Raw genomic sequence first — 16,919 nt, forward strand, 5'->3', positions numbered from 1 at the left:
AATGAGGAAATAGAAAAGGGATGGATTGACTTTTTGAAGACACGCAGAGGGTGAGCTGAACATCAAAACCAACATCTGACTCTGCAGTGCGGATTATACGACTGATAGTTTTGTAAACTTTCACAAGAGACAACATGGCTTCGTGGGTAACTTCATACTAGTGAATGGGGCAATGCCGACTGTCTAACTACCTTCATCCTCCCGTCCCACTGTCGTCAGATGCCGTGTTCGGCTGTGACATTACGTCACCAACAACGAGGGTAAGTTGACTTGTGTGCTTATTTTTATGATTATAGTCGACAATAACCATTCAATTTTGAAGTGGAGCCTCCTAACGTGATTTTACATCGTATGAGTGATCACCCCCTCATTATATTTGATTTGACATACATTCGACACGCCGACAGCGTCTGAGAGCTGAGAGGTGGCCATTATTATTCAAGGTTTGAAACCTTATTTTATATACTTAGCGATTTGTTTTATTCATTCAAATTTGGCAGGCTTGTTAACATTACTCTTCTCTGTTGTGTGTCAAATTTGCATGCCATTTTTTGGGCCTACTTAGTGCCATTTTCAGCTCCTTGAGCAGCTAAGAGAGTATGTTTTCATACCAGAGAATGGTACCAGAACCCATAAACCTCAGAAATGTGAGCTAGCAGTGCAAGCTACGGACATTAAACCGTCACTTAAAACATTTTTAAGAAAGCTTTTCCTTTTACCATTATATTTTTTTCTTGGTTCCAAGTGCAAAAAAACAAGGCCTATCAAGGCATGCATGGATGAGTTTTATGTGAACGAAGCCCATTAAAACACTTTTGGCAAACCCTAGAACCACATCTCTTAATATTTCCTTCCATTTTGTGCAATGGCCACGTCCCAATAAATTTTTCCATAGTGATTTTGTTATCCGTGCTGCTCAATGACATTTTTGGCAACAAAGAGGCAACAATCCAGCACAAAGTGGAGCCTGACTTGCCCCCCGAGCCTGTACACAGGCTCTCAAAGTCTTCATACACCCACAAAGACATGGTGGCATTGTAAATACACACACACACACATGCACACGCACACACACGCACGCACGCACGCACGCACACACACACACACACACACACACACACAGACGGCTAACTTGGCTGCGTTTGGACGGGTGCAGCCGAGTCATTGAATAGTTTACAAAAGCTCAGTGAGGCAGACATGAGGTCACTGTGCATTAGAAGGTAAAAAGCATCCGAGCGGGACAGAATACTTATTAACCCGCTCAGGGGAGTGTTGCTATTGTGTCTCTATCAACTAGTGATGGAGGGTAGAGGCATCTACAGTATTGGGGGGGAGGCCATTATTTAAGTTTAAAATTAAATGGAAAGCACTAGGATGGAGAAATGAAGCGAAATTAATTGAGCGGAACACAATATGGTGGAGCGATCACACATCGCAAACTACAGGAAGGCTAATTGGCTGCACATAATGTAAAATCATTTCTAATGGAACTTGTTTGCTGCCAGTCTCCAAAACTTTCATTGTGACAGTTTACGTGCTTTGGTGCTGCTGTTTTTGTTAGTAACAAAGTTCAAATGGGTTCAGCAGTTAATGTAGTAGAACAATTGTAGTACAAGTACACCCAAACAGCGTGTGAACACTCGCTCTATGTACACATAAACACACACACGCTCATTCAAGCCGGCTTGCTTAGTCAGAGTGTGAGGTTGCTGGTGTATGAAATGAGGGGAGAACCTTTCATTTCCTCCCCAGCGTGGTTCTCTTGCAGCGCCCCCCACACACACCTCGGGAACGCTTCGCCGCTTAATGCCTGTGAGTTAGAGATGAGAGAGAACACAGGAAGACAGTCAAACACATGTATAGTCACACACATATAGAAAGAATGTAGTCACTGGAGTCGGAAGTCATTAAAAAGGTTCCACTTGCTGGTCATTGTCAACGAGTGGGCAAACATTAGCCACAAGTGGATGTGGATGTTGCCATAGGAACAATTTTAGCGGAATAGTACAAAATTACAACAACAACAAAAGAACGCTTTTTCCGCATTTCTGAATGAATTTGTGGACAGTTTGTATTCATTAATTATAATACTGTCATACTGTCATAAGTTTTTACTCTGACCTAAATTGTAATTAGTTCTTCCAGGCCAAAGCTACACCACAGAACATGTTTAGTGAATATTAATATTTCATTCCATCCTTCCATCTTCTATAGTACTTATCTTCACTAGGGTCACAGGTGAGCTGGAGCCTATGCTGGCTGACTTCGGGCGAGAGGCGGGGTCCATCCTGGATTGGGCAACAGACAATTGCAGGGCACATATAGACAAACATGCATTCACACTCACATTCACACCTAAGGACAATTTAGAGCCTTCAGAACTGAACATACGTGCATGTTTTGGAATGGTTGAGGAAACGAGAGTACCCACAGAATACCTACGCAGACATAGGGAGAACATACAATCTCCACACAGGAAGACCAGAGCCCGGCTACGAACCCACAACCTGTGAACTGTGAGGCGATCGTGCTAAGCAGTATTTATTTATTTATGTATGTATGTATACTCATTTATTGTATGTATTGCATTCATATTTATTTTGATGTGTTTTTCTTTTTCTTTGTAATTACCATTTTGTTTAGGTTCATATTTATAAGACAGGCAGACAGACACAGCTACTTAATGCATCCCTGAGAAATTAGGAAATTAGATTGCCACAGTGGCAATGCACAATGACATCAAAATTTTACAAAATATTTTGTAACAGAAGCCACATGGCTTCCAGTATACATTGCAACATAAAATGTTTGAAACTGTTGTCGTAATAAAGTTATAAAATCTAAATTTGCAAAAATTTCAACAATTCTGTTTTTTGTCTGTCAATATGGAGTGCTGTGTGAACATTGTGGAAAAAATTAACTTAAATTATTTTAGCAAGTGGCTGCAATATAAAAAAGTGTGACAAATTTAAGGGGGTCTGAATACTTTCCGTACCCACTGTGTATAGAGAGAGAGAGAGAGAGAGAGAGAGAGAGAGAGAGCGAGAGAGAGAGAGAGAGAGAGAGAGAGAGAGAGAGAGAGAGAGAGAGAGAGAGAGAGAGACAGAGAGAGAGATGGTTAAGTGGTACACTCGCCTTACTTTGGTACGGGCAGTGTGGGTTCAGTTCCCACTCAGTGACGGTGTGAATGTGAGTGCGAATGGTTCTCCGTGTCTATATGTGCCCTGCGACTGACTGGCGACCAGTTCAGGGTGTAGTCCGCCTTTCGCCCGAAGTCAGCTGGGATAGGCTCCGGCACCCCGCGACCCTAACCAGGATAAGCGGTGTTGAAAATGGATGTGTGTGTGTGTGTGTGTGTGTATGTATATACATATATAAAACATTTTTATAATTATTTATTTATTACATTTATGTACACTTGTTTAATTAATAATATTTTGGTCACACCTGGGTATTTCCAATTTCCCCCAGTCTCTCAAACGTACCACAAGAGTGTGGCTGATATGCATGCTGGCTGTGTTAGACGAGTGCATGGAAGTAAACAGAAAAACACAGAGACAGCCATGTTGGGCACACAAAGCATGTTTTACGCTCGCTGTCTGTCCCTGTCAGGTCGTGGGCCGTTGTGACGACGTACGAGGTCGGAATGGTTAGCGGAAGGATGACGGTGAGACAAGATGGAGGGACGAACAGAGCCTTCGGTGGTGTCCGATGCCGTCACTCACCCTCATCTTCCCCACCTGGTCACTTTTCTGTCACCTCCATCGCCATCACCTTGTCGCCCACTGTCCGTGCCACCGTGTCACCTATCCCCTTAGCCAGCCAACCTGTCAGCCATACTGTCATGTGACCCCCCGCTCCCACCACCTCAGAACGCAACCCCCCCTTGACCTTTTGCCTCTCCAGAGGCCCTGCAGGGAGGGCGGCGGTGTCCAGACATGCCTATCAGCAAGGATCACAGGGCCAGAGACATAAATGCTATAAGGGGTCTTAGATTTATGATGCTGCGTAATATTGTGGTTAAAGCAACCCACCCACTCCTGTTACCGACACGGGGGGAGGACGTCTACTCATGTTTTACGTAAACACACGTGCACACACGGATGCATGCACACATGGATGCACACACAAAATGCACACGAACTGTATAAATATCATTAAGTCAGAAACAGACTTATTTGGCCAGAAGTAAGACCCTCATTAATTTGTTTACTTCGTTTATGTCAAAATCGCCCTCAAAATTGGTTTTGCTACCTCCCAAATCTTTCTAGTCTAGTGTTAAATGGATGCAATGTCAAATTTGTTTATCTTTCGCTAAGCCACATCTCGAAATATGCAGACTGGCCAATCACAGCACAAAATATACACGTTCCTGGCAGCAAGTAAACAGGTACACTTTGAGTCTGGTCGAAGGTAACTTCAGAAATGGACTTGTCCATCCATCCGTCCATTTTCTACCGCTTATCCGGGTCGGGTCGCGGGGGCAGTAGCTTTAGCAGGGACGCCCAGACTTCCCTCTCCCCAGTCACTTCATCCAACTCTTCCGGGGGAATCCCGAGGCGTTCCCAGGCCAGCCGAAGGACGTAGTCTCTCCAGTGTGTCCTGGGTCGTCCCCGGGGTGTCCTCCCGGTGGGACATGCCCGTAACACCTCACCAGGGAGGCGTCCGGGAGGCATCCGAATCAGATGCCCCAGCCACCTCATCTGGCTCCTCTTGATGTGGAGGAGCAACGGCTCTACTCTGAGATCCTCCCGGATGGACTTGTGTCATCTGTAAAATAATGACATTAGCTCTTTACCCAAAATGCTAACCTTATGCTACTGACGTGAGGTCTAGCTACTAGCTGCGGTGCTAATTTGGCAGCGGTTGTATTTCATTGAGTCCATTCAAATGGTCTTGTTGAAATCTTTGTCATATTTTTCACTAGTTTATACTTATTAGCCATTTCCAACATTCCTGTATGAAAAGCCAGTATGGGGAATCGGTTTGGTCTCATGCAAATGAGCCACTCCTCAACCCAACCCCATCGACTGAGGGTTGTGCCATCATGTGTGCGGGTTTGCGTTACCATGACGACCAGGGGCAGTGATATTGTGAACCCCAAATCTGAATTTTACCCAAGTCCTCATAATGTTAGCAAAAGCATGGATTGGAGCTCAGCTTTGCATTTGACTTTGACGTGACTAGGGTTGGACATTGAGAATTGAGAACCGATTGGAACCGGGACAAACGTTCCGCTTCTCACGGACGGATGTGACCGTGCTTCCATGTACATGACATGGAACAACATGTACATGTTTTCAAGATCGCTGCTGAGCCATGGCATATCCCAGCTGAGTTTGGTGCGCGAGGCAGGTGTACCCCCACGGACTGGTCACTAGGGGTTCAACTGCTCTGCTGCAACATGACTGGCTGCAGGAATTGCATCACTGCAGCATTGTTACGATTCCCACATAGTTTCTAGGCACGACACGCCTAGATAAACGATGCAAATGACGCGTCACTGCAATATGATTGGCTGCTATATCCGGGTAGGACATGCTCTCCTTCTTCCAGGCGAGAAAAGAAGTATCTGACTTCAGTGTGGCGATGTTGTTATAAATCCCACCAACCCCAACCCATTCTAACACTATTTAACCTCACCCACACTATCACTAGCCCAACCCTAACCATAACTAACTAACACTCGGGTGGGATTCATAATAACGCAGGACTGGTGGTGAGGAACGAGGGCAGTGGCACAAAGTGAAGCTCCATCTTTGTTGACAAAATATTATGTCCAATAATGCACGGACAACAACTGTGTGCCAACGAGAATTTCATTCAGAATAGAAGTTGTAGGGTACACCAACACCAACCAACATCACAACACTAAAAATGACACTTGTGTCGCTTTACGACACAAACATCAGTGTATACAGCTGACGTATGCTACAAGCGTGTGGAAATATTTGACCAAAAATGGGACCAGTAGCACAGTCACTTGCAAACTATGCAAGTCTATCCTTAAATACAATAAAAGCACAAGTGAAATAGAAACAGAGAAAGGCAAAACTTTTTGGAGCCTGGCACGTTATGCTATGGATCCTTATGATGGGACCGGTCGGCTCGTTGAGTCTTTATAAAAAGTCTTACTATTACTAGCCTCGAAGAACCCTTAGGGGAGGTCCTGTTCTGTATATTGCATCGGACCACATGTTAAAAATGTCTCCACGCAACATTACCCATAATCCTGTGGACAAATACGAGCATGTGATACCATAACAACCCTGTGCTGTCACTTGAGTGTGGGATGCATGCGTAGCAACAGAAGCATAATTACACATTGGCTGACTAAGTTCCGAAGGCCCACTAAGCAACCCTTCTTCTTCCCTCCCTCCTCCTCTTCTTCTTCACAAGCTCCCACACTGATATTTAACAAAACATTAATCTTCTTGCCAGTGCCTCCGAAGAATGGGCGCTGATCGAGCTTGAGCGCTGAGGCCCGGCTAATAGTCATTCCATTGTCGCGCTCTTTTATTTACGCCTTGGCTCGAGCCGGCAGATGAGGTAAGTCTCCTTTTTTCCCCCCGTTCTTCATGTTATTATTCACAAGTGGTGATACATAAAGCCAGATTACACAAATGTCTCTCTGTTTCAGCCACCTCGTACCCCCCTTTGCTTAATGTCCACCACCTTCTTCCCTCCAATGGCTTTCAATAGCACATCTCCCCCTCTCTCCCTCCCCCGTTTTTCTAAATCACCCTGCACATTTGCATGTGAATCGCTTGTATATCTTCTTTTATATGATGCACCCACAACAGTGGCAAAAAAAAAAAAGAGAGGACCCCCATCCAACCCTGAACCTCCCACCCCCCTCCAACACAGACACATACATACATGGACACACTCAAAAAAAAAAGAAAAAAAAAAAAAAGAAAAAACAAGATGTTACTCTGCGACTCCCCTCCCTGCATTGGGAACAGAGCAGGTTTTATGATATGGAGACAAGTCCTTTGTGCTCTCCCCAGAGACGAGCCCTCTGTCTGCCCATGTTACTGGGGCGATAATCCTGCTGGAATTTCTCCTAAGCACTTTTTACTGACATTTTCAATTACCGCCATGCCAGCCCGTGCTAAATGCCATTTAAGGGGGGGGGGGGGGGGGGGGGGGGGGTCATGTCATCTGCAAGCTGAATCATATTTGGGAATCAGACATTGCAGTTGGCTGACCCCCTATCCATGGATGGTCACATATGATTGATGGGAAGAGGTGGTGTCCTGGAGATGAAACTTTTCCTTGCTTAGAAAAACATCAACAATAAAACAAATAGAAATATGCCTCCTCTTGTGACATAATCAAAAGAAAATGCTAAAATAAAAATCTTTCTAAACTTGCGCTTTGTGTCATATATGTCCACACTTTCTGGTGTTTAAGGTCACAATTTGTAAAGCAAGCTTATTCAATATCTATCAAAAATTAATAATTAAAAAAATGCTGAAAAAAAAAGTCAAAAATATTATTGTTATTATTGCTCTGAAAAATACTTCCTGGTGTTTAATGTCCCAATTTTGGCAATCAAGCTAATTTCTTTTCTCTCTTTCTATATGGAACAGTAGATTTTTTTTTCCCTTAGTAACCCCTCCAAATTTTTCCATTGAAATCAAATTTTCTGGTGTTTAATGTCCCAATTTGTCAGAGTTTATTCAATATCTCTTTTTCCATAAAAAAAAGCAGAAAACCCCAATTGAAAAAAAAGAAATAATAAAAAACGTTTTTATTGAAATCACGTGTTGCATCTATTTCATTCAATGTCTCCACAATAGCTGAAAGGAAAGTAGGACTTCGACAGAAAGTCGCAGTAAGAGAGATCTGCCAACTGAAACACTTTTTATAATTCTAAATAGCACAATATTTGTGACGCATTACTGCCCCAGGTTAGAGATGCACTTACAGACGATTCAAACCCGCCTTGTAATTTACAACATCCACATGGCCCTGCCCCCGTTGGCAAACAGAGCATCCAGAGATCTAGACGAGCAAAAACAAACAGGCACGCTGACTTCGACAGTGTACCCGGTTGAGCTTGTTTTTTTGCCTCAACCTCTACGCCGAGTCCGAAAAAGCTCTCGTTTACCACGTTGTAATAATTCATACATGGATCGTCGGTTGCCCCCGCGTTCTTCGTTTCGGTGGACCCACTTTAAAGTGTGCGCTTCGGCAGATTTACAGCCATTGAAGACAAACATTATAGTTCATAAGAGATCGCTCTAATGGAAGTGTTTGGTTTAAAACAACCCAACTGCTGCTATCCCCAAACTGTCAACACATTTGTTTAGCCGAGTTGCGTGATGGTCTTGTTGAACTGCAAAGGCGCCAATTAAACAGGTCAAACACACACACTGCACTCGGGCACACTGCGATAAACATGTTTGATACCCCCCCATAAACCCCCTTGCCGTCAATGATGAGCCAAGAACAGCTGTTTACATGCTTTTTCTCTCTGCCGCCAAGCTGACATCATCCATTGGAGCGCCTCTTCCTTCCTGTCTCGCTTTCGGATGGCCTTTGTTATGACATGTTTAATTGAGGGTTGTCAAGGCATAACATTTTTGTAAATATCACACGTGCCAAGAGAGAGCATCAACGAGAGGAAATGGCCCGCAACACACACGCGCATACACACAGCGGGTCTTGTTGGTCCTGCACGAGCGACAATGCGCACCATTGTACGCGTATAGAGCGCCGAGAGGCATTTTGATACTTAAGAGTCCACATTAAAATGGACGCCCTTAAGATAACAGGACAATTTGTACTCAGTGTTTCCAGCCTTTATATGCAGTGATACTTTGACTAGCAAGTGCACCAACACACAAATACAAAATGAAAACACTCGCAAGGAGCATGGCGTAGACACTCACACTGAACTAACCCACTGTAAACGGCCAACCGCAGCTTGAGTCAGAACTCCTGATGTGAATTCAAACATTTTTTTAAAAACTCATACGTACAGTAGAGGAGTATTTAATTATTCTGTATGTCACCATAGGTCGTTGGCATACAGAGACCAAAGATATATTATTTGTCGTCAATAATAATCCCATCCCACCTACTGCTAGGCCAATGGCGAGTACAGTTTTGTTACCATGACGACTTGGGGTGGCGCTATGGGTGGCTGCACTTATAGCCTTAAATCTATCAAAAGTGACTTAGAACTGTGACGCACGTGCAAAGCCACATTAGGACAACATGGATTGCATAAAGAGGATTCTGATTTTCATTCGTGGAGGCAGCGCTTCATCACCAAACTGCCGAATTACACTCAGTGCATGGGGTGCACGCAGCGGACACATCGCTAAACATAAAGGCGTCACCACCCCCACCGCGTTGTCACAACACAAGCAATCAAGTACAGTGGTACCTTGACTTAGGAGTTGAATTTGTTTGGTTTACTTTGAATGCAAATCTGTGCATCTAACAAATGACAGTGCAGCTCTGCTTACATGTTGCCTTTAATGTGGTGTTTCACCCGTCTGTGTCCAGATTGCAAATGAATGGCTCTGATGTGAAGCCCCCCTTGGTAATTTAAGCATGTATCCACCCCCACCTCCAAAAGCAAGTGGTTTGCATTTTCACTCGTGGAAGTGGAAATTGATCAGCAAGCCGAATTACACTTTGTCAGTTAGTGTTAAGGATGTGGCAATGACATCGGGAAACACAAAGCCCCTGTCTCCCATCCCCATGCCGACAATTTAGCTGAACATTTGCGTATATGCCGCTTATCAGATGTTAAGGGTGGCAACATTGTTATTTTACGTTAATCTGTGCTAACACTGCAGCGCTGCTTAGCTTTTGGCTTTGACTTGATTGTGCTTGTGTGGAGTTTTCCGGGTAGTCAGGCTCCCTCTTACATTCCAAAAACATGCTTGTTACCACAATAACAGTACTCTACACTGTATTTCCATCCATCCATTTTCTACCGCTTATCCGAGGTCGGTCGCGGGGTCAGTAGCTTTAGCAGGGACGCCCAGACTTCCCTCTCCCCAGCCACTTCATCCAGCTCCTCCCGGATGACCGAGCTTCTCACCCTATCTCTAAGGGAGGGCCCGGACACCCTGCGGAGGAAACTCATTTTGGCCGCTTCTATCCGGGATCTTGTTCTTTCGGTCAGGACCAACAGCTTGTGACCATAGGTGAGGGTAGGAACGTAGATCGACCGGTAAATCGAGAGCTTCGACTTTCGGCTTAGCTCCTTCTTCACCACAACGGATCGTCACAAAGTCCGCATCACTGCAGACGCTGCACCGATCCACCTGTCGATCTCCCGTTCCATTCTTCCCTCACTCGTGAACAAGACCCCAAGATACTTGAACTCCTCTACTTGGGGCAGGATCTCATCCCCAACCTGGAGAGGGCACGCCACCCTTTTCCGACTGAGGACTATGGTCTCAGATTTGGAGGTGCTGATTCTCATCGCACCCGCTTCACACTGGGCTGCGAACTGCTCCAGTGACAGTTGGAGATCACGGCTTGATGAAGCCAACAGAACCACATCATCTGCAAAAATCAGAGAAGCAATACTGAGGCCACCAAACCTGATCCACTCTACGCCTCGGCTGCGCCTTGAAATTGTGTCCATTAAAGTTATGAACAGAATCTGTGACAAAGGGCAGCCTTGGCAGAGTCCAACCCTCACCGGAAACGAGTCCGACTTACTGCCGGATATGCGGACCAAACTCTGACTCCGGTCGTACAGGGACCGAACAGCCCGTATCAGGGGTTCGGTCCACCATACTCCCACAGGACCCCCCCCCCGAGGGACACGGTCGAACGCCTTCTCCAAGTCCACAAAACACATGTAAACTGGTTGGGAGAACTCCCATGCACCCTCGAGGACTCTGCCGAGGGTGTAGAGCTGGTCCACTGTTCCACGGCCAGGACGAAAACCACACTGCTCCTCCTGAATCTGAGATTCAACTTCCCGATGGACCCTCCTCTCCGGTCCCCCTTCTTAAAAAGAACCACCCCAGTCTGCCAATCCAGAGGCAGTGTCCCCGATGTCCACGCAATGTTGCAGAGGCATGTCAACCAGGACAGCCCCACAACATCCAGAGCCTTTAGGAACTCTGGGCGAATCTCATCCACCTCCGGGGCCTTGCCATCAAGGAGCTTTTTAACCACCTTGGTGACCTCAACCCCAGAGATAGGAGAGCCTGCCTCAGAGAACCCAGACTCTGCTTCTTCATGGGAAGGCGTGTCGGTGAAATTGAGGAGGTCTTCAAAGTATTCTCCCCACCGGCTCACAACGTCCCGAGTCGAGGTCAGCAGCGCCCCATCCCCACTATACACAGTGTTGATGGTGCACTGCTCCCCCCTCCTGAGACGCCGGATTGTGGACCAGAATTTCCTCGAACCCCTCCCATACCCGAGTTTTTGCTTCAGTGACCACCAAAGCTGCATTCCGCTTGGCCAAACGGTACCCATCAGCTGCCTCAGGAGTCCCACAGGCCTAAAAGGCCCGATAGGACTCCTTCAGCTTGACGGCATCCCTCACCGTTGGTGTCGACCAACGGGTTCGGGGATTGCCGCCACGACAGGCACCGACCACCTTACGGCCACAGCGCCGGTTGGCCGCCTCAGCAATGGAGACGCGGAACATGGTCCACTCGGACTCGATGTCCCCCGCCTGCCCCGGAACATGAGCAAAGTTCTATCAGAAGTGGGAGTTGAAACATTCTGCCAGACGTTACCAGCAGACCCTCACAATACGTTTGGGCCTGCCACGTCGGACCGGCATCTTCCCCCAACATCGGAGCCAACTCACCACCAGGTGGTGATCAGTTGACAGCGCCGCCCCTCTTTTCACCCGAGTGTCCAAGACATGTGGCCGCAAGTCCGATGACATGACCACAAAGTCGATCATCGAACTGCGACCTAGGGTGTCCTGGTGCCAAGTGCACGTGTGGACACCCTTATGCTTGAACATGGTGTTCGTTATGGAGAATCCGTGATGAGCACAGAAGTCCAATAACATAACACCGCTCGGGTTCTGATCGGGGGGGCCGTTCCTCCCAATCAAGCCCTTCCAGGTCTCACTGTCATTGCCCACGAGAGCATTGAAGTCCCTCAGCAGAACAATGGCGTCCCCAGCGGGAGCGCTCTCCAGCACCCACTCCAAGGACTCCAAAAAGGGTGGGTACTCTGAACTGCTGTTCGTTGCATCGGCACAAATAATAGTCAGGACCCATACCCCCACCCGAAGGCGGAGGGAGGCTATCCTCTCGTCCACCGGGGTGAACCCCAACGTACAGGCGCCGAGCCGGGGGGCAATAAGTATACCCACACCTGCTCGGCGCCTCTCACCGTGGGCAACTCCAGAGTGGAAGAGAGTCCAACCCCTCTCGAGACGACGAGTACCAGAGCCCAAGCTGTGTGTCGAGGCAAGTCTGACTAGATCTAGTCTCAACCTCACACACCAGCTCGGCTCCTTCCCTGCCAGAGAGGTGGCATTCCAAGGCCCTAGAGCCAGTTTCTGTAGCCGGGGATTGGATCGCCATGGTCCCTGCCTTCGGCCACCACCCAGCTCGCACTGCACCCGACCCATATGGTCCCTCCCACAGGTGGTGAGCCCAAGGGAAGGGGGTCCCGCGTTACCCTTTCGGGCTGTGCCCGGCCGGGCCCCCTGGGTGCAGGCCCGGCCAACAGGCGCTCGCCTTCGAGCCCCACCTCCAGAGGGGACCCGCGTCCGGGAAAGGGAAACCTAGATCCATTAATAGTTTTCATCATAGGGGTCTTTTAGCCGTGCTTTGTCTGGTCCCTCACCTAGGACCTGTTAGCCATGGGTGACCCTACCAGGGGCGTGAAGCCCCAGACAACTTAGCTCCTAGGATCATTGGGACACACAAACCCCTCCACCATGATAAGGTGGTGATTCATTTAATGCCATTAAAAAAGTGCTTTTCTTTCAAAAATAAGGACATTTCTAAGTGACCCCAAACTGTTGAACAGTAGTGTGTATGTTTGTCATTTCTTACACGTCTCTACCTCTTGCTGCATTTTGCAAATGCAATTTTATTAGCGCCTGAGCAATTTCTTTGTTTCAGTGATGACGCACTCTGACTTAGCCGGCTTCCCCCCTCCAAGCTCCAAGCCCCCGCCCTCTCTAAGGTGAGTCAGTCCTCCGAGTGTCGCTTACCGGAACACGCTCAGCCTCGACACAATGGAGGCCTCACGGAAAGCACCGACGCGCATGTTAACACGCAGCAAGGCGCTCGCTAATGACTCACAGGGCTACTTAATGAAGACAGCATACGAATGGCTCGCAAAGGAGCTGAAGTGTGCAATGCCGACCGGGTGCTCTTTGAAGCCTGTCACACGGATGACAATAACACAATAACACATTCATCTTCACGCCTGTCATCGCAGGCTGATGGACGCACATGCAGGACAGATGAGCTCAGCTTATTGCGAGTGGCCTCACACACACACAACTGTATTGTCATTTAGATTTAATACTGAAAAATAAACCACAAATGGTTAACGGCATGTGTGGTTTGCTTATTCATCAGCTTTTGTGTAACATGGTCAGGTAACCTATCACATTGAAGTTGCACACAATTTTGGAGGGTTCAAATCACCATCCTTGATGACAGCGTACACACGCACACAACTATAATTAGGTGTGATTTAATAGTAGAGTTAAAACTTAAGTCCATGCATTTTACAATAAATTAGTGCATAAGTTGCACAAAACCCTAGTGTTTTTAAAAAAAATGTATAAATTACTTGGACAAAACTATAATAATAGCAAAAAACTACCAGTAGATTTTGGAATGATTTAATTGCAAAGTTTATGGTTGAAATGGAAGTTTTTTTAAATTAAATCATATTAAATAACAAAAAAAAAAAAACACTAGCATTTTTGGACATCAGTTGAGACAATATCAAGTCTTGTGAAACCACAGTTTGCCGAGCAACCAAGACCGTAATTCTTTGATGGTTTTTTTTTCGCGATACTGATTTTCAGGAAACATTCACCCAAAATATTTATATTTAAATTTAGTGGATTCACTGTACAAAAGCTTACTTAATAACAAATATGATATAATTTGGTAGGATTAAATTGGAGAGTTAAGGATTGAAGGGTAAATTTTCGGCCACATTTTGTGCATTTTCGACTAAACTTAGTACATTATTTGTTCAAAATCAAAAAAAAAAAATAAGATCAACCCTATAACCGCACACTCCTGCTTTGTCTAATCACTAAAGATTGAATATCCATGACACAGAGAGAGAGTAAACATACATCCTTATTTACTGTTGGAAGTCACTTTATAACAATGGAGTCGATGGGATGAATTCATTCCAGAGGCTCTTTAACGAGATTCCGAGATGGCGATATAACTTCGCACCCACGCCCGCTAAGAGACGATGAAACATGAAAATTGACAGCGCCGCTGGGCTGCCGTTTACGAGAGGCCCTCTTAAACTGGATGCCCCTGTCCTCCATAAGTCATCGGGCGCAGTGCTCATCACTGACGAGGAGGGATTTACGAGGCGGGAGTCTGCATATGTGCCAAATGCACACCCACCATCACCCGCCATTTAGATCAGGCCTCTATGAGCGTCATAGACTCACTCGCGGCATATTATCCAGTAAAAAAGAAGGGCCACGACATGCTGGTCAAGTCGACTTCCAATTACATTTTCTTCAAAACTGAGTTTTGGCACGATTTAATTGATGTAAGGTTTGAAAGGTAATTAGTGTACAATATTTAGTGCATTTCCAACAAAGTTTAGAACAATAATAATAATACACAAGCCGACTAAGAACAAAAGCAACAAAACTTTGGCACGATTTAATTGAAGACGAGGTTTGAAAGGTACGTTTTGCGCTACATTTTGTGCATTAACTGTACAAAATCATGCAAAAAAAAAAATCCAAACATTTCGACTTGGGCGTGACTTATGTAGAAAGTTAGGATTTTAAAGGTAAATCTTATACTAAATTTAGTGCATAAATTGTACAAAATAATAAAATAATAAAATAAAAAGAGTTCAATTTTGGTGTGCTTTAACTGGAGGGTTTGTCAAGTTTAAAAATACATTCACTTGTAAAATAAGTAGTTTGCAAAATCAAAGTCAAAGGTTATCCTTTATAAAAAAATTTCAGATCAGCATTTTTAGCATTTTGAAGGGAAAGGTAATGTCATCGTTTAGGCTTCAAAATCAGCTGAAGTTGAAAAATGTGGCCTGCATCCAAAGCACCGCAGGTTCGATTCCCTTGATCAGCATGTATCAAAACCAAAATGCAGTCAGAATAGTTTTGTTGAGCATTACAAATGTGAGCTGCCTGTGCCGCTAAGCGTGCTCGACTTTGCTGTTTGTTAGCATATTTTTTGCACACAGAGAACACCTACACACACACACACACGGACACACACACACACACACACGCAGAGGGAGTCAGGTGGTCAAGGGAAGTGCCGAGGGCCGTGAGCCAAGTGGGACCAGACAACAGCTATGACAACAGGGGAGGCTGAGGATGAACACTGTACTATGCTGCTGCTGCTGTTGCTGCTGGTCATGTTGCCTCCGGGCTTGCAGCAAGGGCAACACGACCTGGATGTGAAGCAGAAGCACACATCCCAAGCTTGGACTTCTCAAGCACAACTAGACAGGAAAGACAGAGCAGCAGGAGGGATTCCAGCTATGTTCCAGCCAAGCTGGAAGCGGGAATTTCAGACATGGAATGTGGCGCAAAGAAATGACACTTGTCAATGACGCATTTTAATGTCGAGTAAATAATAATAATAGTAATTCAAGCTGCAAGCTGCAACGAATGGGTCCTCGCATCGTCTTTTTCAAATCCCTGAAATGATTATCAAACTTTGACACCGTGCTCCACCCACATTAGTTGGCAAAGGAAAAAAAAGTGGGGTCCATCTTTTGCTGGATAACTGCTTCTGAATGGGACTCATTTCAAGCTTGTCAAAAAATTTGCCCCAAAAAGCCTGTTTCAAACCAAAATAGTTCACTTCCTCTTACATTTCTGATGCGTCCTGTTATGATAAACATGTCCACTCAATTTTGTGTTGATTGGTGCAACTGTTGGTCATGTTTTTCTCACATCCTGAGAAACTTCAAAATGATCATCAAACTTTAGCGTGCTCCATCCGCAGTAGATGGCGCAGGCAAAAAGGCTTGGCAACTTAGTGTCACCCACCTGTCTAGAAAACGTGCGTCCAATCGGGGCTCGTTTGGGCAAATTTACTAGTCGGAGTTTGTTGAAGTACAAGTACAGTGAAGAAATTCACCCCAAAATGGCTGCTTCAAACCAAACTGGTGTCTGGCGATGTTTTCTAACTTTCCACGGGGCACTACTGAGTGAGTTTTAGGGAGTCAAAAATACATACAATTCCAACTAAGTACACACATTTTCAAAAATCTGTGACTTTCTGGGCATGCTGAGACCGCCATAAGGTCATTCATTTGTCAGCATGATAATAATGAACACACGGGTTCCAAGAATAAATTTGACTGTGGTGAGACCTACAAATAAAAGTCTCTGTACCCCAGCTTCACCAAAATGCTGTAAATTGGCATCACACAGCAACACAATAGACCGCATGAACTACTGAATATCTTTCCGAGTGGCGGTGTGCATCTTTTTAAATATTGTAGTAGTATGTTATAATAACAGGAGAAAGTAGGGAGTGGGGCATTGCTGGTGATTTCTAGAAAACTGGAAAGCGGGACAATTCAGAATGTATGATGATGAAAAATACCCAAAAATACCAACTCGCAATTTGGGGAAAATTCTTAAAAAACAAAGCATCTACACATTGAATTTCCTGAATTTAGTTCCTCTAAGTTACAAGAAAAAATAAATCTCTCTCCAACACAGTAGATTCTTTTGTTTCCATCCAGGCCTTTTCGAT

At 45.5% G+C, this 16,919-nt stretch overlaps 1 long non-coding RNA gene across 1 annotated transcript in view; it reads right to left on the reverse strand.

The window, feature by feature from the left end:
- The window catches only part of LOC133474163 (uncharacterized), a 171,012-nt gene that overhangs the window by 17,372 nt on the left and 136,721 nt on the right, over positions 1 to 16,919 (reverse strand). The window contains exons 3-4 of the long non-coding RNA XR_009787377.1: positions 4,655 to 4,770; positions 1,735 to 1,810 (exon numbers count right to left, since the gene is read on the reverse strand). This is a non-coding gene — a long non-coding RNA (uncharacterized LOC133474163). The remainder of the gene's footprint in view (positions 1 to 1,734; positions 1,811 to 4,654; positions 4,771 to 16,919) is intronic.

Source organism: Phyllopteryx taeniolatus, chromosome 2 (assembly GCF_024500385.1).
Source record: "Phyllopteryx taeniolatus isolate TA_2022b chromosome 2, UOR_Ptae_1.2, whole genome shotgun sequence".
Lineage (NCBI taxonomy): Eukaryota > Metazoa > Chordata > Actinopteri > Syngnathiformes > Syngnathidae > Phyllopteryx > Phyllopteryx taeniolatus.